Here is a 25,353-nt window from a genome sequence, read left to right on the forward strand (position 1 = left end):
ATCTGAAACGTTTATCTTTTACAAAGCTGAAAAGGGGGAAAGATGTTAACATCAGGCATCGCTGCCTTCTTTAACCCTCTCCTGACTCTGTTTCCTTCTGGATCTTGGATTTGATGTCTTTGAACATGCTGTACAAAGGAGGTAGCCTTTAAAAAGTCATGTGAGAAGGGGCATAATACAGTGTTCCTTCCCACTCTCTGAGCAGTGCCTTTGCAGCTGCCTGAATAACACCTCCCCGATCTTTACAAGATGTCAACATGAATCAGACTGTACTTATGTGCATTGACAAGCTGTATTCCACAGATATAGTTAGAGCATACATTGAGAATAAAAGGCGAATGCAATGAAAGGCTTTCTGTGACTCAATTCTTATTAAAATTTTTATTTAGTATCAAGCAATCTTGATATTCTGTTTTTCAGCACATGTAGAAATCTGGCTGGATCCACACATCCTGATCTGTTTGAGGACACAGAAGCTGAATTCCAGGAGGCTGATGCTGGAGAGCTGTCTTTGTGCAAGGAACTGAGCAGATATTATCTCTTCTGACTTCAACCATGAAATTAGCAGCCCATTTTGTCTCACTGCATCCAGGGCAGGATTAGAGGCTGTGCCATGGAGAGAACCGACAGGTGCTTTCAGGATAAAGCAAGGATAGTCCCCAAACCCACGAGAATCCCAACACCTCCTTCACCACAAAAGCACAATTAGAAATGGGGGCTGTGAAAGCTAAGTGGAAATGGGAAACATTCAACCATGACTAAATTCCAATTCCCCTTCTTATTATAAACTGACTAATGCTATTCATTGGAGGGCTTTATTTTTCTGCTCCATTTTTTCTTAAATTATTTGTTTCAGTGACTTGTCACATATTGGTGCTTTAAGGCGCTCTGCTGCAGCTGAAGTATGTTTTCTAGAAAGATTGTAACAGCAACTGTTTCATCATAAAGGAATGATTAGTGGCACAAGCAGAATTCGGGAGATGGGACATCATTTAATCCTGCCAGAAACTGCTTTCCTGCTTGGACCGAAAACATTTCCCTTTCTTCGTTTCCTTTCAGATTGCAGTGCCTGAGTAACGCAGCGTTAAAGAGGAGAAAAAGTCCTTGTATAACACCTGCCATCCCCATCCCAAACTCCATGTTCATGAAGAGGACTCTCTAGCCCCAGCAGCCACCCTTCACAGGCAGAAATGCTGTTCGGGGAGCCCAGTGCTGTTAGTACTTAACATTCCCAAGGGATGCATGTGGCAAGCTCCCCTCCTGCAGCTCCTCCTGGTTGTGACAAGGTAACTCAACCTTAGATGTAAAGCTGCTACCTACAGGCAGGAAAATCCAGTCTGTTTTGTTAAAAACCAGCCAGGAGAGGTAGAAAAACGGGCGAGTTTCCAGATATTTTCACCAAAAATACACTTGTGGAGTTTTTGACATTGATTCATTTCAACAGGAAAAGGCGATGATGTGCTGTAATAACTCACCCAAGGGAAGGCAGTTACCCACCACCTGAAGCAGCAAGAGAGCAGCCTGCAGACAGGTGGGATTACTGGCAGCTGAGTGCTCCAAAAGGTCAGGGTCTGATGTCATATATAACACTGGAGGAGATGCTAGATTTGCCAAGGTGAAAAGCTATTATAGACTGGTGCTTTATGGATCCTGCATGGCTCAGGATGTTTGGCCACAATTCACCAGAGGATGAGAATATATTGATCTGAAAGATCCACGCTTCTGAAAGCTGCTTTAGTTAAGGCACCACAGCAAAGTGCACTTAAAATTCAGAGCAAGTAAATACAAACACTTTTGCTCCACACCCTGAGGACTAGTAAAACTGCAGGTGTGGCACTATAAAATCACAGGGCCAAACTCTGCTCCTAATCAGCACGGCAAAGATCTGGATTATCTTCTTGGACTCCAGCAGAGTTACTTCCCTTTTATGCAGGTTTAAGCAAGAGCAGAATTTGACCCATGGTGCCAAGCAATGGACTCATACCAGACCGAGCTGTGGGGACTCCTGCAGGTTTTGTGCTGGAGATGGCATCCCCAAGGTCACACAAGGAACCCCCTGCTAGCAAGAGGTGCTGGAGCTGGACTTGATGATACTAATGGGTCCCTTCCAACACGGCATCTCCTATGATTCTATGATGGCCAGTGCCAGTTGACATCACCTCAGCAGGTATAAGCTCCTGTCATCCAGGGAGATGTACGTAGGAGTGCTCTAACTCACAGCTTCCCAGCAAACAGTAAGTCCCTCTAAGACCTGATGTGTCCTTGTGGCAGCAGGGTCCTTCCTTGCAGTGGGGTGCACGTCCTCTCATTTCTTGCTGTCAGCAGGCAGTGGGCTTCACATCCCTCATGCATTTGGGAAGCAGATCCTTCATAAGCAGCCCCACTCAGCTGCAGCAAAGACAGTGAGGCCAAAGCTCCTGCCAGAATTAGTTAAATTCACAATCTTAAATATTCTTTGCCTTCTGTCCTTTTCACTCCAACATTCTCGGACATAATTTACAAAGGAATTCTTTCGATTTTAATTAACTTTAAATTCCTTTTTCTTTTCACTGATGGCGAGAAATTAGAAACCTGCTCCTGACTTCAAGGATGCCCTCCTGAAAGCATAAGAGGTCTCCATCCCTCTGAATAAGAAAGTGGGCAGATGAGATAGGAAACCAGCATGGCTCGGCAAGGACCTGCTGGGCACACTGAGGGCGAAGAAAGGTGTGTACAAGATCTGGAAACAAGGGTGTTTCAGCTGGGAAGAGAACAGGGATGCCGTCCGGACATGCAGACGTAGGATCAGGAAAGCCAAGGCACAGGTAGAACTGAACTTGGTGAGGGATGTGAAAAACAATAAGACATTCTACAGGTACACTGGCCAGAAGAGACAGGCAGGCCAAAACGGGTGTACCTTCTTTAGTAAATTTAAAAGGAGAACTGACTTCAACGGACGAAGAGAAAGCTGAAGTACTGAATGAGTTCTTTGCCTCGGTCTTCACTGGTGGCCAGGATTCTAGTCTTTCTCACGTCCCTGAGCCCTGCACCCCCAAACCTCTAGGTGGGGACCAGGGGGGTAAATCCCCCCTACTGTAAGGGCAGAGCAAGTCCGAGACCACCTCATGAGACTAGATGAGTACAAGTTTTTGGGGCTGGATAGTGTGCATCCCAGGGTTCTGAAGTAGCTGGCTGAGGTGGTTGCTGAGCCGCTCTCCATCATATTTGAGAAGTCGTGGCTGTCAGGCGAGGTCCCAGACAACTGGAGGAAGGGTTACGTCACTCCCATTTACAAGAAAGGGAGCAAGGAGGACCCAGGGAACTACAGGCCAGTGAGTCTCACCTCTGTGCCTGGGAAGATCATGGAACAGATCCTCCTGGATGACATGCTCGATCACATGAGGAATGAGCGTGTGATCCGAGACAGCCAGCACAGCTTCACCACGGGGAGGTCATGCTTAACCATTTTTGTGGCCTTCTATGATGGAGTGACGGCATTGGTGGATGAGGGGAAGGCAACCGATGTCATTTACCTGGACTTGACCAAGGCCTTTGACACGGTCCCCCACCACATCCTTATCTCCAAATTGGAGGGATGTGGATTTGATGGGTGGACCACTCATTGGATAAGAAATTGGTTGAAAGGCTGCAGACAGAGGGTGGTAATCAATGGTTCTATGTCCAGGTGGAGGCCAGTAATGAGCGGAGTCCCCCAGCGGTCTGTCTTGGGACCGGTGCTCTTTATCAATGACATCGATGACAGAATCAAGTGCACCCTCAGTAAGTTTGCTGATGACACCAAGCTGAGTGGTGCGGTTGACACGGAGGAAGGAAGGGATGCCATTCAGAGGGACCTTGACAGACTTGAAAGGTGGGCCCGGGTGAACCTAACGAGGTTCAACATGGCAAAGTACAAGGTTTGGGCTGGAGGAACCCCAGGCATCTATACAGACTGGAAGGAGAAGTCCTTGAGAGCAGCTCTGCAGAGAAGGACCTGGGGGTCCTGATGGATGACAAACTTAACATGAGCCAGCAGTGTTTTCTTGCAGCTCGGAAAACAAATGGTATCCTGGGCTCCATCATGAGAGGGGTGGCCAGCAGGGACAGGGAGGTGATTGTCCCTCTCTACTCTGCTCTTGTGAGGCCCCATCTGGAGTACTGTGTCCAGGTCTGGAGCCCCCAGTACAAGAAAGACAGAGAGCTGTTGGAGAGGGTCCAGAGGAGGGCCATGAAGATGATCAGGGGGCTGGAGCTCCTCCCCTACGAAGACAGACTGAGGGAGCTGGGCTTATTCGGCCTGGAGAAGAGAAGGCTGCGGGGTGACCTCACTGCAGCCTTTCAGTACCTGCAGGGAACCTATAAACAGGAAGGGAGTCAACTCTTTGAAAGGGTAGATAACAGCAGGACAAGGGGGGAACGGTTTTAAGTTGAGGGAGGGAAGATTTAGGTTGGATGTCAGGGGGAAGTTCTTTACAAGGAGAGTGGTGAGGTGCTGGAATGGGCTGCCCAGAGAGGTTGTGGATGCCCCGTCCCTGGAGGTGTTCAAGGCCACGTTGGATGGGGCCCTGGGCAGCCTGGTCTAGTAAATGGGGAGGTTGGTGGCCTTTCCCGGCAGGGGGCTTGGAGCTTCATGATCCTTGAGGTCCCTTCCAACCCAGGCCATTCTGTGACTCTGTGATTCTGTGTGACTTCCCGCTGCATGGCTCTGGTTTTACAACTGAGTACCTCAACTGATTTTACTCTTCCCTGAGCTGTGAATCTCACTGGTGAATTTATGCCTGCAGAAGACACCAGCCTGCTACAGTCTCGGTGGGAATGTCTTAAAGCATGGGGCTGCAGCCTCACAGCTTTAACTCTGGATTAGAGGGGAAAGGAGTTTTTATTCGCAAGCGGATCTGTTAAATTGCAAATTTTTAAAAATTGGGTAAAACTTGTTAAGTTTCCAAGGGAGAAAAAAAAAATGGCAAAGGTGTATAGAAGCTCATATTTAATTTCCGTACTTTTGACATGCAGAGCTTTGTTTTAGAATGCTGCACCAATTTCCATTTCATGCTGAAAACAAAACTTCTGTACTCATTATTTTGAAACACCATTCTCCACTTCAAAGCTGATCCTAGTGCCCCCCCTAAAAAGGTAAAAATGTTTTGGAGAACATTAAGCAATGCCAAAATGAAACTGAAATAGCTTTAAAAGGTCAGCTAGCATTTTGGAATTAGCTCAATAACATTCTTCAAACTTTCTTTATGGTTATTTGGTGGCTTTCTCACCATTTTTGTTTTCATTGTGCACAGAATCACAAAGCTGGTTTTTCATCCAGACAACTAGGCTGACAATGGTGGGACAGGATTGAAGTCCAAGGCCTTATGGTGGACAGACACATGAATTTGCCATTCACTTCAGAAATCTGGTTTTGGAGTGCCCAAAGCCTTTAGCTTTGCCCACAGCCACCCAGCCATGCCCTCAATCCTGAGGAACCAGTATGTTTGTGCACTGTCTGTCACTGGTGATCAGTTATGGACAACATATGCCTTGTGCCTTATTCGCACAAGAACATACGTGGGTCTGGTGAAAGCCCACCACAGCATTTCTATTGGTCTCAGCCTTGAACAGCAAGCTCTCATCTGCTCTGCAGTAGTGCTACTGGAGATGGGAGTTTGGGGAGAAGACTCCTTTTTGATGAGGTTTCTTGACTATCACTGAGAGCAAAATATGTGAGCAAAATAGATCTATTTTTTTAAGTGTATCTGTAATGGACTACATCTGTCACTCATTTTACAGCCTTGTAACTTTCAGACTACCGAGAAAAATTCACTTTGGCTGAACACTAACACAGTTTAGCATCCGGAATCAGCTTTCATACCCTGGTACAAGGTTCAGCTCTCTACCCAGTGCAACTTGAGCGTCTGGACAAGGATGTGCTAGTATTTATGGAGGCAAAAGTTGCTGCAATATTATGTTTCACTGTAAAAGTAACCCTCAACTAGACATGTGTTCCATGTTGCATCAGCATGCCACACTTATGGGGTGAGCAGCCAGGGCTGCAAGAGAAGGTGAGTTTGCATGACACGTGTAGGTACAGCACATGAGAACTAGAGCTGCAAGGCCTCTATGGCAGGAGCTTTGCTTTTCATCACAAAGTCACCATCACCAAAACACAATGAAAAGTACCCTTTTATGCTCAGGGGCAAAATGTGGTGTACACTGCTCACTCTCCCATACCTGGATTAAAAGGAGTTGCAGGAAGATGCTGAGTAGTACTGCAAACAGCTGCCAATAGGGATGGGCTCACAAATGAGAGACAGCAGTGCTGAGGGCATCCTTATGATGTGTGGAAATGGCTATCAAAGCACAGTGAAAGTTAGACTCTGATTCTGCCAGCAAAGCTGCAACAGCATTGGGCAGCCTGTGTTTTGCATGCAGATTCCCCTTGGGACTGCAGCAGTGAGAGAGAAAAGATGTCACATCTCAGCCAAAAAGAGATCCAGATCTGAAGCAGGCACTGGAGCTGGGGTGTGATAGATCAGCTTTGGAAATGTTGCCTCTGGCTGTCTTTCCTTGTTCCCAGGATTCATGCTGCTGCCCTAGAAGCTGATGAAGTGCCAGGAGGTCAGGCCCTCACTGCTTTGCCTCAAGGCCCAGGTGGCTGGAGAGAGCTCCCTTGCCCTGACCAGGGTCTATGGGAAAAGACAGCCATTTTCAGCTCTACATTTTACGTGGAGAAACTAATTTCAAAATTTCTGGAGAGGCCAAAATACTATGCAGTGACCCTTGTCCTAGCGTTCTGGTTGGATTGTCTTCACCTTCCAAGCCACCTTGAAAAGTGTGAAAGGGGTTTCTCTGCTTTCTCCTCCTCATTACAACTGACAACCTGTGCATGCTTCCTTCAGCACCAGGAGTATAACACCAAGAGCTGCAGGAAAGTCATCTGGGTTCAGTAGCACAGAGCACTGACCCTTAGGAAAGAACAACTTCTTTCAGCCACAAAGCAAATGAGAGTCAAGACTTAGTCATAAAAGTCAGTGAATATCATGCAAACTGCAGCCCTTTCTTCACGTTAAGGCAGTAGCTGCCAAAGGAGGGGAAGAACCAGGTGTTTTCCCCAATTTCCCTGTATTTCCGCACTCACTCGCTGTAGTGCAGCACCCAAGTAGAGCTGCACTCAAGCTATATGAGAGCAGAGTGAACTCAGCTGACACAATTTTAGAAATGAACTCAGTGAGGTGAAAAGATCATTTTTCTCTCCTGACATTTTCAACTACTTAGTTGCTTAATTATCTGTTTCCAGAATGTCTCCCTATAAGCACCAGCAATTTTGTCCATTAGCAATTAGTGAAAACAGTTATTCTACTGAACTTTGTGCAGTTGAATAAATAGATTAATACTCAACCTTCTGAATGTGTCTACATGGGGCAGATTCTCAGCTGGAGCAAGCTGACTTAGCATTACTCAAATTAACATTTTACTTTTATACTTAAAAAGCAACTTGAAAATGACAAATCTTTTTTAAGAATGACTTTATTTCCTATATTGTGCTACTCTAGCAACAATATGCTTTTGTCATGCAAATAATTTCAGCAGTGATCCAGTGAACAGATAAACTTCAGCCTTGCACATATTCTTGCTGTTGACATATGCAGTTTTATAAACAGCAACCAGTAAAAAATCTTCCAAAAGATGCCAGGTTGGAGTGAGCTTTAATGAAATCACCTTCGCGTTACATCTTCCTGCTCCAAATTATCATTACAATTTCAAAGAGGAGGACTTCTAATGCAGTTAGGCCACAAGCGATAATTACACTGGACCATTAAAACTTGCTAATGGAGGTTTCACATCACAAATGTAATAGTGTTATTTGATACATTTTTATCATCTGTAAAAAGATACCCAGAGAGTCACTCCAGAAAGCAAACAATCCAGCTCTGCCTATCAAAGACTCTGCAGTACATCAAATTCAGCATTTACGAGTTATCTGTTCCTGCATAAAAATAGAGAATAGTAAAAGAGGAGATATTACATACTTTAAAATAAAAGGATTCTTCAGGAACATCTACAGAAAGAAAAAAAAAAAAATCTGAGAGAAGTCCCTTCCCCCCTTCTCTGAGTTTTCCCTTGCAGTTTCCATAAGCCATTTATAATCATGTCTCCGAGAACTTATCCTTGCTATTTTAAAACTGTTTCAACTTTATGCAGATGTGCATGGCTTCTTTTCCTGAGGACTGCTCATTTGTTACAGAAATAGTGCCAATGATAAAAAAAAATAAAAGGCCTTAGAGAGCTCTGCATGGCTTGATCAGAGAGAGGACCTTGAGAGACCAGCTACATCTGTGCTGTGCTGCTGTCTGTACAAGCTCTGTGCAGCTCTCCTCTGCCGCTGCCTGTCGGCTAGCTCAGGAGAGACTGGAAATCATGAGTGCACACGGCTCCAGCAGCAAAACATGAGATAGCTGATTGGGTATCTCACGGCGTGGGTTGCAGGTCAGCCTAACCAAACTCAGAGCCTCCAGAGTGCCCAAATGCCACGGCAAGGCCATGACCAGATCAAGGCACACATGGAGAACGCGTGGGCCCAGCACTGGCCTCAATCACACACCCATATCTGGGCCATATCACCTCCATGTCCAGGGACACTTTCTGTAAATGGAGATTTCACAGCTAAATTGAGGAGGCTACAGAAACCAACCTGAGATTCTCCATCACCCACTCCATGTGGGTGCAAGGCACATGCAAGCCCACTGTGCTCCCTTTGGGGCAATTGGCGCAGAATGCCAGCCTCCACTGAGGGGCAGATTTTCCCCCAGGTGTGGAGGCAACATAGACAGGGAAGGCTGTCAGCATGCAGAGGGAGATGTCTGAAGTCTGATGAGGGAAGTGGCAACCCCATCAGGTGCAAGTTACCACACCAGACTCTTAGAGACAGCCTTGGTACAAGTGCCATGGCTGAGTCCTGGCCCAGCAGCTCCTGGCACATCCCAAGGGGACAGTGTGGGCCGAGGCCTCCTCTCAGCACATGGTTCAGCCACCTTCAAAGCAGGCCAGAGGCATGGTTCATAGCTAGGCACTGGATCACAAGGATATTTGTTCACTAGCAGCCCATATGATTTTAACCATTGGCTCTGGAAGTTGTTTCCTGTGTTCTATGCCTCTTCATGGCATCGGCATCAAGGCAGGTGTCACTCAGGTATTGCCCTTCCATGAATAGATACTTCTAACAGGAACCCTCAGTCTCTTCACTTGGCAGCAAAGAACAGTGCACAGGCATAGTGGGCTTATATACTTCTAAGGAAAGTCAGGTTTTCCAGAGGGAACTGCAAAGTTATGCACATAAACAGCAGCTCAGGATGGAGGGCTGCAAGGAGAGCATTCACTTTACTTGAGACAGGAGGAGTGCAGGAGAACAGGACATGATTATTCAGGATTTTGGCCTTCTGAGGACCAGGTACATGTAAACCACCTGTTCTGAACACAGGCTTCACTCCCATCCCAGAAAAGTCAATAGAAAGATTCATAAAGTAACAGCGACCCTCACCTTCAACTCACAGGTGGGTGCATATCACAGCTGAGAAGAAAATACTGCCCTCACACGAACAACATCTTATAGAAAAGGTAACTGCCTGAAGGTGCCCTATGATGGCAAAACAAGGGGATGCTTTCATGGCAGCTGGGGTCTCTTCACAGCTTGTTCTTAGCAAGCCCCCTCATTTTCCTCACTGGGACAAGAGCGAGTGGCCTCCTGTGCAGGCTGGAATCTTCAAAGGCAAAGAGATGATGTGTAGAGGAAACCCCATTGCCTTATGTGGACCCCAGAAACCAGGAATGCACCCAGGAACTTGCAGTGCCTCAGGATACACAGCTACCCATCCTAAAATTGTGAATTTTACATTTTCAACTCCCTGCTCCATAGGTGTAGTCATAACTCACCACAGCCATACAGATATTCAAACAGCTGTTATTCCCTTCAAGCTATCTCTCTTTGTTGGCTCGTTCAAAACATACTATCAAACACCATTTTCCTGAGCTAGTTATTTAAATCACTTTTCACAGTTTCTTCTGTTCTCTCTATTATCATTAGTGTTTATACTGTTCATAGACTGGGTGCTCTGTAAAGCAAGGACATAGCTGCGTTCTCTCAGCTGCAAGGTCTTTCTGAACGCAACATTCTTCAGACAGTCTGAGCTTTTCAACAGCACTTCAAGGGCCTCATCTACTGTCAGTGGATGGCGTTGCTCCTGCAATTCAGGACATGCAAACCTTAGCACCAAGTGCCAACTAAAGGGAAAGGGCTGCCAGGCTATGGCTTTCTTACAACTATTTCTGCAATGTGCCATTTAAGTTAAACGAACCCCTGGTTCTTTTCCCCATTCAATCTGAAATGCTTCCCACAGTGCTGATGAGATGACATTTCTGGAAGCATCGTGTTTCAGCAGCTCTGAATTTAACAAATGAGTAAGGCATGAGCCATATGTTCAGAAGTTATTTAGGAAAATTTGGGGAAAACCTGTCCCTGTAAGAATGTCCCTTTCCTTACTTTATCTGCTGCTGCATGCCCCAAGTTGGTTTGAATTCCTCCAAGCTACAAAGCTGAGTGTGCCTCCTGGCAACCAACAAAGACCACCACAGTGCTCCCAGACAGGCAAGAACTGTCTGTAGCACACAGCGTAAGCTGTGCATGGCTCTTCTTCCCAGTGCTTCACAGGGCTACATTGACTCCAGCCATAGCTCGGCCATGGGGCCCTGCAGCCTCTGCCCAATCTGGTTTGTCCCAAAGACATGCCTATGCCTAGCATAGGTTCCTGAAAGGCAGGTCCTGCTTGGATCAACTTGATCACTACCTACAACCAGGTGACCTGCCTGGTAGATGAGGGAAAGGTTGCAGTGTAGTCTACCTAGACTTTAGCAAAGCCTTTGACTATGTCTCCCATAGCATTCTCCTGGAAAAGCTGCCAACCCATGGTGTGGACAGATGTACTTTCCACAGGTAAAAAAAAAAAAAAAAAAAAAAAAAAAAAAAAAAAAAAAAAAAAAAAAAACTGGCTGGAGGGCTCAGTCTTGAGAGTGGTGGTGACCTCAGGTGGTGACTTCTTGTGGTGTTCCTCAGGGGTCCGTACTGGGGCTGGCCCTGTTTAATAATTTCACTGCTGATCTGGATGAGGGGATGGAGTGCACCCTCAGAAGGTGTGCAGATGGCATCACGTTGGGAGAAAGAGCTGATCTGCCTGGAAGTAAGAAGGTCCTACAGAGAGGGATCTGGACAGGTTGGATTGATGGGCTGAAGCCAGTTGTGTGAGGTTCAACTAGTGCTGGGTCATGTATTTCGGTCACAGCCAACCCCAGGCAATGCCACAGGCTTGGGGCAGAGTGTCTAGAAAGGAAAAGAATCTGGGGGTGTTAGCTGACAGCCAGGCTGATCATGAGCAAGCAGTGTGCCCAGGTGGTCAAGAAGGCCAATGGCATCCCGGCTTCTATCAGAAGAAGTGCTGTTAACAGGAGCAGGGACGTGGTCCTTCCTCTGTACTCAGCACTGTTAAGGCTGTATTTCAAATACTGTGTACAGTTTTGGGGCCCTCAGTACAAGAAAGATATTGAGGCCCTGGAACATATCCAGAGAAGGGCAGCAAAGGTGGTGAGGGGTCTGGAACACAAGTCTTATGGGGAGCTGCTGAGGGAACTGAGATCGCTCAGTCTGGAGAAGAGGAGGCTCAGAGAAGACTTTATTGTTCTCTACAGTGACCTGAAGGGAGGTTGCGGTGAGGTTGTGGTCAGTCTCTTCTACCAGGTAGTAGCTACAGGATAAGAGGAAATGGCTCTAAGTTGCACCAAGTGAGGTTCAAGTTGGATATTAGGAAATACCTATTCTTAGAAAGAGTGGTGAGGTATTGGAACAGGCTGCCTGGGGAGGTGGTAGAATCACCATCCCTGAAGGTCTTCATGAAAAGGGTAGATGTCACAATGACAGACATGGTATAGAGCAATCACGGGCATGGGCTGATAGTTGGGCTAGGTGATCTTAGTGATCTTCCTAACCTTCATGATTCTATGATACCCATGCAGATGCACAGCCATAGGGAGGACTTACAGGCCAACTAGTGGTGCTTTCCACTACTAAGTACAAAGTAAAAGCATATGGCTTTGCTTAGACTGTGGTGGCAAAGAAGTGTAAGTGTGATCAGGGTCACCCATATCTTATCGGACACTGCTGAAATTCAGCCAAACAGCCTTTAGTGATGGTTTACACATACCTGTCAGGAGCAACCTGCTGAGATCTTTAAAGGCTGAGTGGACATCCCTCTCCCTCAAGTTCAGTGTATGTCAGTGCCTGCTTCTCACCTAGGGCAGTTGTATCTGAGTTTGTTTTTTTCCCAGCACAATATGTGGCACACATCTCTGATGGAGAAAGAAGACAAAATGGAGAAGTGCCACGAGCTGAAGCATACAGGCAGCAGTTTGCATGCTGTCCTCCCTTGTTTGTTTATTCAGCTAAGTTAATTGCTGGTAGTAATTGCTTAATAATCAGATGTTTTGAGGATGATGAGAACGCTTAGCAAGCAATGGACTAACACTAGTCAAATCTCCCAGATCTTTGCAAATCTAGTGGAAGTGCAGAGGAGTAAAATGTAATGGCAAATTGTTTAACCTGAAAAGCTCAGCAGGGCTAAGTGATGGTGGTAAAGTGAACACACACACACATACACAAAATACATGTTACCAAGCATGTCTGGACTGTCTGTTCCACACAGAAGACTGCAGGGACCTGCAGACATATCCGTGAAATAATCCTCAGAGTTGATGGACAATGTAATTAGACCTTCTTTTTGCACATAAAAGGAAGAGATAACCCATAAAATATTTTAGTCTATTTGGTAGCAACACTTTCAACATTTTCCACAATTTATGTATAATAGGTGCTGTTCGTGATTTATCATCATACCACATAAACACTGCATCTTAAAGGTACAAGCTCTTTTTCCTTCACTTGCATTACTTAGCTATTGGTTATACTGGTGACGGAATTTATGCTAAAATCTGTTCCAAAATACTTTTTTTTTCTATGATTTTTTTTTCCCCATGAATATAGAAGTCATTGCTCAAAGTGCTGTTCTGTGCACTTTTGGCATTCACATTTATAAAAAGATGCTGATGTTCTCAATATATTGAAGGTAAAGGCTGTATAAATGATTTCAGGGCTGAAAGAAGAAAAGTACCGGGAGACTTCAGGAGTCTTGTTTGCACACTGAAGTGTGCAAAGTGACATTCCCTGTGGCTTCTTTAGGTAGTGAAAATGCTGAGTCCTAGAGGCCCTTCTGTGTTCAAATAGAAGTGCAATGGAAAAACTAGTCAGTGGAAATCTAAGGAGGAAATTCGGCTACAAGAAAGATCACCATTTTTAAGCGGAGTTGGTAGCAACAAACAAACAAGGAAAGCTAATGCTAATCAAGAGCAAGTAGCTTTATAAAAGTTTTGTTTTGTCTGGCAAAGTTAGAACAACATGTGAACTGCAATCACTGACCTTCAGTGTAGAGAAATACAAGTTGGGAGGAGATATTTTTCTCTTGCTTCAGCCTTGGTGATTAGAAAACGTCTAATCTGCAGACGTGAAAACAAATTCAGACTCATCACCCTCGTGTTTTCTCGTGCCCACTTAAAAGCCCTGGCAAAAATCACCCAGTAACACCTCTGATACACTGAAAAACATAATGTTTTGCATCAGAAATGAAAGCAGATAATTTTGTAAAGGTCATATTCTCCTATCTGAATGCTACAGGCAGCCTCATCTGCTCATCTTACTTATTATAAGAAATTAATAAAACCATTACCTCACCAAGCCTACTCTGGACAGATGGTTATCTTGCTAAATAGATGGCTTAACATAGCAGATCAGCTTCATGCTGAGGCAGGAGTCCAGAGTATTTTTGATCTGCTGTCTAGAAGCTGCTGTGACCACTTTCCCCCCCTTCTAGGAACAGCAGGGATTTTTTGTTCAGACAGGTAATGATGGAAAAGGCTATCCAACAGAAGCAGACACTTGGTTTATGAATAACATGTGCGTTAGCCACTTCTGTAGTAAAAAATAAAAGCTATCGCTCCAAAACTATGATTTAGAAGCACCAGAATGAGATGTTACTTGTTTCTTTGTTTTCATAATACTTCAAAGATCACAGAAGAATACAGTTGCAACTATTTTCTGATGCTGCTCCTTGGAACTATTATTTTTAGTCTATGCAATTCTCCTCCAACTCTGAATTTTTGGCAACGCAAAGCAGTTGCTAGGCCAGGAGCTAATGATTATGAGATAAGCATTTATCTCACTTGGTGCCATGTCGGCTTGTTCAACTTTCAAATATTATTTGCTCTTATGCATGCTGTTCTTCTGCCAAAGCTGAAGAAAAATTATTATTCTTTTTCCAAGAAGGAAAGCACTATAACTTGATTCCAATTAACAGTGTGGGTTTTAAGTACAATCTTCGTATTGCTTCTTTTTTTCACTCTCATTTATCACTATTGTGTACTTGTCATCTGTTATTCTATACTCTTCCAACTCTTTTCCCGTATCTAAAGATATGTTTGTGGTAGGGACATCTTGAGCACAAAATGAATTTTCAAGCTCTTGTCTGAAAGGATGAGGATCCCAGAGGTTATATTGATTTTCTAGCATGCTTATGCACGTTCCAGAATGGTCCCAATTACAAACATTTACTAAGTAGCTTTCCCCTGTGCTGTACCCTTCATTCTCTTTGAATTCCCTTTCATTTTCTGTTCTGCAGGATGGAGCCTCAGGTTACTGTCAGGCAGCCTGAGCTGTTTACTGCTTCCCAAGTGCCGCTGTTCGCTGTGCAGAGGAAACCAGCAACTGTGTGAAGGATCAAAAAGAGAGCATCAACCTCTGCTGCTGTAATTTACCTAGGGATTGTTTCTTCACGTCTTTTATTCTCAGTGTAAGTGGATTGATTCAAGGATGAAAATGGAAGGCATTTCTCTCTACCGAGCACATTTCAATTTAATCGGATATTTCTCTCTATAGAAGTGGGCCACAGAGCTATCAGCCAATGTCATGTATAAGTAATCCCACCTGTGTTTTTTATTTTATATCTGATAACTGGGATTCTGTAGAAATCCAAAGCTGACACATTTGAATTATTTCATCCTTTACTATACCGAATATGGAGTAAGAAATGCAGAACACAAGGAGGTCCCCCCACCTCAGTAAGAGATGAATCTGTAAATCCAGGTTACGCTGGCCAGAGTGCTCTCATGCTCTGGTTTTCCTGATCATTGCCTTCCACAAGTGCAGTTTGCCCCTGTTTGGGTGCCTCTGGTCCATAGCTTATATTTTTCTCTTTTTTTCATTGCTTATTCTTACTGTAAGTTTAAATCTGAGTCCCAATCTACTTCTTATTTTGTCTTACTTTTCCACTGACCCAATAAAGATATTTTTTTAAATAAAAATTAAATTACTTTATAGCTAAAAAGAACTACTGGTTGATTCATACTTTTCTTTTTCAATATATGCTAAAGTTGCTAACAAAGTAGTCTAACTGGTATTCCTGTGAGAGAAATCTCATTTTTATTTTCCCTTGATATACAGAATTTCCTGAAGACCAAACTGATCAATAATGTATTATTCCAGGTTTTCAACAGCAAAACTCCACCAACCCCAGAAAAATATTTTTTATAATGTTTTTGTCATGTTTTTTGCCTTTTTGGTCATGAGCTGACAGAAAACTGAAGGAAAAGTCTGCGAGTGTCTCAATCCATTACGCATTTATCAAATTGAAGTACCTCAACCACACTAAAAATGGCAGGGCTAAATTAACTCTTGTGATACACAAAAGAGCATTCCTCAGAAAAATGACATTCAGCTTCACGTATGAAGCTATGAAACCATGAATCTGTGTTTATATCTGTTCAAAACTGTACAATAAATAGGATGCGCTTTGAGTTTTGCACCAAGAGGGATTCAGAATAAAAAAATAAATGGTAACATTTCTAGCAATAAATGCCAAACATTCAAAAAACACAGCAGGTAAGAACATTTTAGTAAGAGGGGCTGCCTGCTAAAATGAGAGGCCCTAAAAATATTCTTTTTCCTTTTTAATTTTCTCTAAAGAAAATAGTAATAGGGCCAAGGAAATAATCTAAACTGATACATAAAATCTGCTTCAACTGTTTTCCTGCCTTGAGGTATATAATCAAGACTAAAAAGCACAGCATAAAACCTCAGCAAGAATATCAGAAATAATCGCATCTCATTGCTTCTTCAGCCCCTCTTGTTCTTATTGCTGATGATGTCTAACATAAGAAAAATGGTTGGGTAGAAACGTTACAGCTTATTCCTACTCTTCGGGAATAAATACAACCTTCTGGGCAGATAGCACCCTGCCAGCCGCACCTGGAGCCGTGCAAGTGTACACTGACTTCCTTTTATTAAATACGCTTTGGGATCAGGGGATGAGTCAGGACTTCAGAGGCTTTTTGTCAGGACTTTAGAGGCTTTTTGTCAGGACTTCAGAGGCTTTTTAAGACCCTTAAATCCATGCAAAGGCATAGACCTGAGAGCAGCAAAGGAAATTGCCTGTAATTACACACATTTCACCCAAACCTGCAGTAATGCCTTCAGCAGTGCTTTCGTGTCTGTGCAGCCGGGCACCCCCACACACACCTGCAACAGCATATGAGCACATTGCAGATGCATGCTTGCATCAGTATCTATTAATAGCCTGCAAAAATCTGTTTGAACTAAGAAAGCAGGATCCATACCACCTAACCTGCTGGCCCATCAGATTGAGGTGCCTAATACAGCAGAGTCGGAAAGTAAACACCCAGGTTTTATGCAGCTCAGCACGGCTTTTCCAAACTCCAATGGTTGCACAGCAGCACGACCCATTCACACAAGGATATGTTGCTTTAAATGCATCAGGGAACCTGGGGGAGCAGAGTTCAGAGTCCATTTAAAACTCCCTCCCGAGTTCTGAGATGCATTGGTAACCTCCAGTATGTGAACTCCAGCTACCTGAGCCTCACATGAAGATGTATTAGTGTAATAGTGACCTTATACCAAAGGTATGCATAGTGTTGTGTTCTGATTCAAACCGGCTCTATCTTTTCTATCATATATATGCACACTGAGCAGCTTTCTAGATAGACGTTCTCTTCCCTTTTTTAAAAAGCTCCTTGTAATGTCAAATGATTCTTCCAGCTACTTCAGGTGGCACCTGTCTGCTCCAAGAGGGAAGCTCATTACGCCTGCCAGTGGTTCAAAAGCTGGCACAGATGCAGTGGACAGTGAGGTCACTCATTCAATCATGATGCCAGCTGGTGTAGTTCCGCTTTTTCTCCCCAAAAGCTCCTCTCCTTCTGCACTTCTACTCTGCAGTCACAACAACCCAAGGTAGGAAAGGGTAACTGCAATGATGGCACAGGGCAAAATGTGTGGCCATCAGTGTTGCATCTCCAGCAGCCCCAAATGAAGGTGGGATCCAGCTCTGAGCAGAGCATTCGTTCTTCATACTTGAATCAGCATGGGATGTGCATAAGGACTTGGGAGTTTGGCCAGTACTGTCAGTGTGCCTGTCTGTTAATATACCTTCTTTCTTGAAATGTGCAAGAACCTCCCTCCTGACTACTTTCGAAACTGACTTAAATTAAGTAGTTCAAGAGTCACCAAAGTGACAGACAGAGGCTGAGCCTGCATAAGCACAATCTCCCCAGGCAAGCAGGGAAACAACAGAGAAATGAGACAAGAGAAAGAAGAGGATGGTTTAGCTCGGACATTGTAGTGACTGTCTAGTTCAGCAGTGCAGACGAACATTAGTCACATGGCAGTAAATGGATTCTGATTCCTATGATCAAAAAAAAAAAAGGTGCTTTAAAAATCCTGACAATCCAAAATACACCCTTAAAAATCACATCTGACAACAACTCTGAGACAACAAAATGAAGAAAACAATAGTGTAGTACAAGGAGAAAAGAATGCCAAACATATTTCAGCTTCTAAAATAAACTTCAGCTGTTTCTGAGGTCTCTTTCTATTTCCCAGACCCAGAAATGAAGGAAAAATATGCAACTCTAAGGGAACATTTATTTTAAAAATTGTCTGGCTATTTGCTGGAACATCAGAGAACTGAATAGCTAAATGCTGTGTGTCAACCAAAAAAGGAAATGACGAATGAACCAAAGCTATTTTTGGTGAGACTATATGTAAAAACAACAATAAAAACAAAGACCTGCAATATCGAAAATTCAGTTTATTGTGTTTCACCTTCTGGCATAAGAGCAGTCATAAAAGCAGTTCTGTGCCCTAACTGTTTATGTAGACATCCCTGCCACATAAGAAGAAAACAGTTCTAGCTGAAACAATTATGCTATTGCCCAGGAAGGATGACTGCTGCTGCACTCTACAGAAAGAAAACAGTGGTAAAATACTGAAAAATGGCGAGGACATTCAAAAAATAATTATCCAGTACGCCCTGTCTCAGCAATCAGATATTTTCCTTGAAGCTGAACAGCTTTCCTAAGCACTTTACAAACCAAACCCCATAACCCCATTTGCCTGCTGGCTCCCCTCTGCTCTTCCTCTCCTCCACTCTTTCCAGGATGTGGCTGAAGTTGCCAAGAATGTCTCAGAGTGAAGACAGAACATGATGAACTTGTTTTTTCCATGTACCGTGCAGTGGAGTCTTGTTTCCATCTGGCCAGCTCACGGCTTCATTCTGCAAACAGCTTTAGGTTTGAAACTCTCTTTGGCTGACACAGGAGAAATGTTTTGGTCTTGTCCATCTCCAGCATGAAGTCTCAGCCTGCTCTCTCTCATGCCAATGGCCTCTGCCCATCACATGCTTCCACCTTCTTCTCTTTCTCTTCCAGGCAATATGAAAATCTGCAAGAAAAACGTCATCCAGTCTCAAGAGTGCAGTGATTCATCTTGGTACACAAATCCTATTCTGTGAACAGGTAACACTGCACGAAGTGTTTCGATTTGTTCTTCAGGAAAATGTTTCATCATCATTTTTTATTTTCTTTCTTCAAAAAATAAAATCATCTGCTTTAAGGATATCACCACCTCAGGTTTTCTCCAGCTTTCTCCTTTTTTATGACTGGTGTGGATCATTACTCAAGGTAATGAGGTTAAAAACTCTTCAGTTTCTGAGCTTTCAGTCTGAAAGTAGTGCTTTTTCTAAGTGGCTGAAGCTCATGTAAGTCAGAGCCCTAAGTAGCCATGAAGCCCAAGGAGAACAGCTTCAATTTTTGCTTTGTCCAAGCAGCAGGCAGCTCTTCATCCCTCCAGCCAAAAGTGAAGAAGATATAGGGCCATAAACACACACAGAGAGAAGAGGTTCTGTCATGAGAGAACTGATGTTAGAGAAGGCAGAGAAAAGATGAACACAGTAGAATGTGGAAAACTAAGCAAGAAAAACCAGTACAATCTGAGTTTTTTAAAAGGGACAGGGGACTTGCTGTGACTGAGGAAGAAACATGACCCAAAGGGCAGGTTTACAAAGCTTTACTGAAGTTTAATCATGGCCAGGAGACCTCTCCTCCATGAGGAAGGTAAATGAGAGGAAGAGAGACACCCTGATTAAAATCTGCAGCAGTTCATGTACAATTTCCAAAAAATGCTCCGCAGACCCATCAATTCTTATAATTACACCAGTCCTCCACAATCCTCCCTGCATTCCCACGCACAGAGCTCCTGGTGCTGGACAGGCACATCCCTGGGCTGCCTCGAGGCCTCTGTTTGTGTTCCAAGGGTCCCTGCTCTCCTCCAGAGATCAAAACAGGGCCCTGGGTGTTTCTGTCACACAGTCAGTTTGTTGCTTCTGATACATCCCGAGAAAGTGTTCAGTCTGGTGTTTACAGGTCTGGCAGAGACAAAGCAATAGGTGCCTGTCTTTCAGGAGAACAGCTTCCAGCAAGCTCTTTCCATGCAGGGCAGGGCTGAGCAGTTAGCCCTTTCCTCACAGGAGCTTGTAGGTGGCTTGGGCCGGAGAGAAGAAAGACTGGACAGGGAAAGTGAGCAGACAGGAGAACTGCATGCCAAAATGAGCAGTGGCTGGAAGGCTCCCCAGAGAGGAATCTATAGCAGGGGGGAAATCCAGTGGATTTTAAAGGGGACTTGCAGGATGAGTTGTAGTTTAGTAACTGTTCTGGACAAAGTGGCACAACTCCCTCACTTCTGCTGAAACCAGATGTTTCTGATCTTGGTTCATTATTGCAAGCGTTTTCACATGATTTTTAAAAATGCATGAAAGAGGAGAAGGAGTTGAGCCAACTTCCCACTCACCAGACACCAAATTTCCAGCTTTCTATATTTCCAAAATTGTTCTCCAGTGGGTTTGGGATTGACCTGACTGCTCAGTGCTAGTTACCAGTGCCTGAAGACTAGCGCTTATCTGAGGGACTGATGATTAATTGTTTGTATCTGAATGTTTCCACCCATCTGTATTTACCACTGTACTTCTGACAATGTCCAGCTTCCCCAACACTAGTCATCTGGAAAATCTTTTACATTTAATGCTTCAAGTTGATAACAGGTTCAGAATGATCAGCACTACCACACTGGGGTTACTGTGCTAACCATCATTGCTTTTGAGCTCTTAACAGCTCTCTGCCAAATCTATCTTTTTCCCTTTTCCTAATTTTTGATACAAATCAAGATCTTTGCTGCAAAGTACCTTTGCTCCTAGAGAAGAATCAAGAGATTTTTCTTTTTCATTCCTTTTTCTCTTCTTTTCTTTTTTTTTTTTTTTTTTTTTTTTTGTATCCTCAAAATCAACTTGTTATGACATTTCCCACCAGAACTCATATCACAATGGTTCCTACTACAGTTTAAAGAGGAGCTTATCACAGAATCACAGAATCGCAGAACTGTGGGGACTGAAAAGAACCTCTGGAGATGATCTAGTCTCACCCCCTGCTAAAGCAGGTTCTCTCCTGTAGGGTGGCACAGGGAAGTGTCCAGGCAGGTTCTGAACATCTTCAGCGAAGGAGAGTCCACAGTCTCCCTGAGCAGCCTGTTCCAGTGCTCTGTCATTCTCACAGTAAAGAAGCTTTTCCTTGTGTTTGTATGGAGCTTTCTGTGTCCCAGTCTTCACTTGTTGCCCTTTGCTCTTTCACAGTGCACCACTGAAAAGAGTCATTCTTCCTCGACTTCACTCCCACACTTCAGATAGTTATAAACAGTGATGTGATCTCTTCTCAACCTTCTGTTCTCCAGGCAGAACAGTTCCAGGTGGAATAACTGCTTAACATACCTAGGGCAAGGTGGATGTTCTTGACAGGGAGCTTGATTGCCCATGGAACAGCTTACCAGTCTGCTGTAGGTTCTTTATCTCTTGAAGTCCTTAGAACACAACTGGATAGTCATGTCAGTCATGTTCTAGCCAGGCATAAATAGCTTCATGCAAAAAGCATTTTACAGGGTCATGAAACAGTTTAGGTTGGACGGGAATATAAAGATCATTTACTTTCAACCTCATTTTGTAGAAACCTACACTGGACTTGTGTGAGAGGTCTTTCATGGTCGCATCTTGTTTCAGATCTATATCTCAAACTGGATTCAGTGCCAGTAAAGGTTTATATCAGTAAGCACTGTGGCCCAGAAGAGTGAGCCCAATATACCAAAGTCCAAGATGCAGGTAAGATCTGTGAAAAGGCTCTCTTTGATATCTCTGAGTTTTGGATGGCATCTTCAGAGGGTGAATGCAGTGCAGACAGTATGCAGTGACCAGGCATATCTCCTTTAGCAATTATTAGGTGACACTGCCCTCAGACGGTCAAGATGGAGTAGGCAAATTCTTCGTAATTCTTAAAAAAAAAATAAAAAAAATAAGGCAGGGTTTAACAATCAGAGAAATATATTTAAAGTAATACAGTATAAATAAATTCATAATTCCTCTGTCATACTGGACAACTGAGGAAAACTGTATTCTATCGGTATACCAGAGTACAAATACTCCAGCTTAGGAAAAAATGCAAACTTGCAACAAGGGTCAAGGTGGAAGTTTCAGACATAGGCAGCCCTAATGCTTCTTCAACTTCTTTCTATTTTTGCTGAATTCAACCTAGCAAGGAGGACAATGTGCTCTATGGAATCAGACCTTCAGCTGAAAAGCAAGAACGGGGAAAAAAATTAAAAGGAAAAACCCTGCTCCACATAAAACCTTTGTACCATAGCTAAATTTGTCTAGAAAGTTAACATTAGAGAAATTAAATGGGCACTGCAAAGTCCTCCATTAGTTGAGGGAATATTATGTTAACATCAGATACAGAATGCAATTAGGTTTTTATAGCATATTTTATGCTCAAGGTATGAGAGTGCTCTGCACAGTGTGGTACTGAGGAAGCAGTAATGGGTTATACGACAGCTCGCAGGCAGTGAGGGGCACTGGGGAAGCAGCCAGAACAGCCTACAGGAGCAGATTTAGTCTTTTATTTTCTTTCTACGGATATTGGTATCCTTCTGTGGATTTGATATTTATGGGCTTTCTGCAAAATCAGCATTGTCGTGTCATCCCAGAAACAGTGACACAATTTCTCAGAGGAACAGATCAACAGGCTGCTTTAGGACACAGGCAGGATGGGACCAGGCCCCGGGGCCTACTCCTCAGCAATATCAGGGCTGTGCGTGTCCTCAGGGGCCCTGATGCACCATGAGGCTGATGTTTGGACTGGATACCTGATGTACCCAGCATAGCCTCGGCAGGCATTCACGCTGCAGTGTGTCAGAACTAATTTATGCTTGTGCTTGCAGATGGGATCCATCACTCTCCCAGAATGCCCTCACACCTCCTCTGGTCATGCAGGAGCCCTGACTGAGCCACACAGAGGCATCTGCTCTGGGGGTGCCGAAGTTTGTGAAACCACAGACAGCTGTGAAGTTGTCAGCTCCTTCTGTTCTGTTTGGAAGAATTTGAGTCAGGAAGATAAATCACACTGCATAGAATGGGACCCAAAAAATCCTCCAGACAGACAGAAATTCAAAGGAAGTCTCCTGAAACCCTGGGGTGTTAAATCTGGAGTGGATGAGGTCAGAAACAAACTATTGGGAATGCCACACTGCAGCAAGAAACCACCATTTTCCCTTCCTTACTGTTGAAGTACCTGATACTGCCTTCCTGCTTAACCAGCCTAAACCAAAAAGATGCTTCGGTCTAACCCTCCAAGTTTCCATGGGAGGTTTTAATACTAAATCAAGGAGAGCCAGGACCTAAATCTTTTCATATATCTTCTAAGAAAACATCATAAATACAGTCTCATCTTTTGGTTGAGCAGATAAAGGGTGGTTGCACTTTGAAAACATGGCTGATGGCAGGAAAAAAATGTGCTCCTTTCAAATGCCCTCCATGAGGTCATTCCTGTAATCAAAAGAAAACTAATCCTCTTGCACTGGATAACAGACTTAGCTAGCCAGTGATTTTACTACCTCAGACAAAGGTTCTTTGAATTCAAAGATGAAAAGTGCTAGATATCTCAAAATTCTTTAAGAGGATTGAGCAGAAATATCTTGGGTAAAGAAAAAAAAGAAGAAAACAGAGAAATGAGGGGGGAAAAAGTAGATGAAAAAGGGAAGTAGCTCCTAAGGGAAGATGCTTTTCCATCTAGATTTCTATTAGCACTTGTATGTTGATCTGTCATTCAGAGACTAAGCCAGCTGTTGCCAACTGACAAGCATTATCAAGCAATGACTGTGCAGCACGTGTGTTGTAGAGGGCACAGTACTGGTCTTTTCCAATAGACCTCCTTCTGCTGCACTGGTGCCTGCCTTGGCTGCAGTGGGACAGAGCACTGCAGTTGAAGAAATTCTAGTCTAGGCTACAAGAACTCCCAAACTCACCCAGCAATTCTAAAATGAAGCAGATGCCCACCAGCTCTTCTGCAATGGCTTTTCACACAGTGTAATGAACAAGAAATAAAAAGGACAAACCGCCTTCCCCTTAAAAAGACAAAACTGTTGACTAAACAAAAGAAGCGACTCAGAGTAATTACAGCTGACTTCCTTTGTGACCTCTGTCACCTCTCTGAAATGAAAAGTTTGAGACATTTAGGGAATAAATATATTTTCCAATATTTGAAAATGATAGTCTTGGTAAATTCATTCTTCAGTATCTATGTGAAACAGGGATAATATCTCTCTCCTGCAGAAGGGTTACGGCAATAAAATAGTGTATTACCTTCCAATGTAGTTGAAACTCCAGATAATTTAGAAAACAGTTGTCCCTTGCAGAAACTCAGTCCCTCTCCTTATGTTTGCTCAGGCAGCTCTAACCCACTCCTCCCCCTACAGACATACTTAAGCCATCACTTTCACTTGGTCACCATGATCTCAGCCTACTCTGGCCAGGCTGCCATGGTGATGGGATAGAGCATACGCACAGGTGATATGCAGTTTAACAGCAACAGACATGCAGGAACCTAGACTGTAGGGCACCAGGCACAGCAGAGTGCAGTGATCCTACAAGCACACCTGAGAGCTGCTCACCTTGTAAAGGTATTACTGCAAGCAGTTTAAGTACAATGTCAAAAGCCATCTGAAAGACTGTATGGAGACTCAGGCAGTAAATCCTCATTAAACTGCATGTTGCCATAGTCTTGCCTTTAGTTGCATCAAAACAAGACAGTTTATAATTGTCATAAGCTCTTTGTTCCACTACAGAAAATTGTACACCCAACTAAGCAGCCACTGATGAATCCATTCTGGCTATAGATTTCCTTGTGTGACAACTGAAGAAACTGTGGCAGCATCCTAAGAGGCACCAGAGGATTTTTCAAGGTGCTGAGGAAAATCCTCTGAGGCCAGTAGCACTCTCTGCTACTGAGGAACTCCTAGTCTCAGTAGCCTCATTTCTTCATTATCAGGATCATCTCATCACAATTAATGTAGCAAGAGGCTGAGCTCATTCCCTGACATTATACCAGCTCAGATGTGAGGTGAGAGCCACTATCACCAACTTTTTCCTGGTCTCTGTATTGGAAGAAGTCTGGGGGACATCAAATTAGCCACTACTTCCCTCGCTGTGGATTGCAGAAATTCCTCTTGTAAGAAAATATTGCTTCACCCTTGGCAGCTCGATTTTCTCCAAAGAGAACACCACTGTAGACAGGCTTGTCCCCCAGCCAAGTGCCAAGATGGTCCATGTCCTTGACACCAAGTCTTTGCTGCATAGCAACTGCAGAACTTTCTGTTTTTAAAAGTTCCCAGAAAGAGATTATAAAACACATTAAAAACTAGGGAAAGAAAGATTATTTTCTTCTCTCATATATTTTGAGGGTTTTTTTTTTTTACTGTAAATTTCAACAGTTACAATAAATTGATTTTGTAGCCAATAGTTAGATCTCTTTTCATTTTGGTGACTAAGTCTTTGTTCCTCCACAGGAGCAGCA

General features: G+C 43.8%; 1 protein-coding gene across 18 annotated transcripts in view; it reads right to left on the reverse strand.

The window, feature by feature from the left end:
• LOC107051951 overlaps nt 1-25,353 on the reverse strand; it is a 222,388-nt gene that overhangs the window by 134,112 nt on the left and 62,923 nt on the right. For 4 of the 18 annotated variants that reach the window (XR_006932411.1, XR_005843149.2, XR_005843156.2 and 1 more), the window contains one exon: nt 18,199-21,777. The exons of the other annotated variants lie outside the window; for them this stretch is intronic. The gene's annotated coding sequence lies outside the window, so the exon portion shown is untranslated. Of the gene's footprint in view, nt 1-18,198; nt 21,778-25,353 lie in introns of those variants that run through there. 18 annotated transcript variants of the gene reach the window in all.

Source organism: Gallus gallus, chromosome Z, assembly GCF_016699485.2.
Source record: "Gallus gallus isolate bGalGal1 chromosome Z, bGalGal1.mat.broiler.GRCg7b, whole genome shotgun sequence".
Classification (NCBI taxonomy): Eukaryota; Metazoa; Chordata; class Aves; order Galliformes; family Phasianidae; genus Gallus; species Gallus gallus.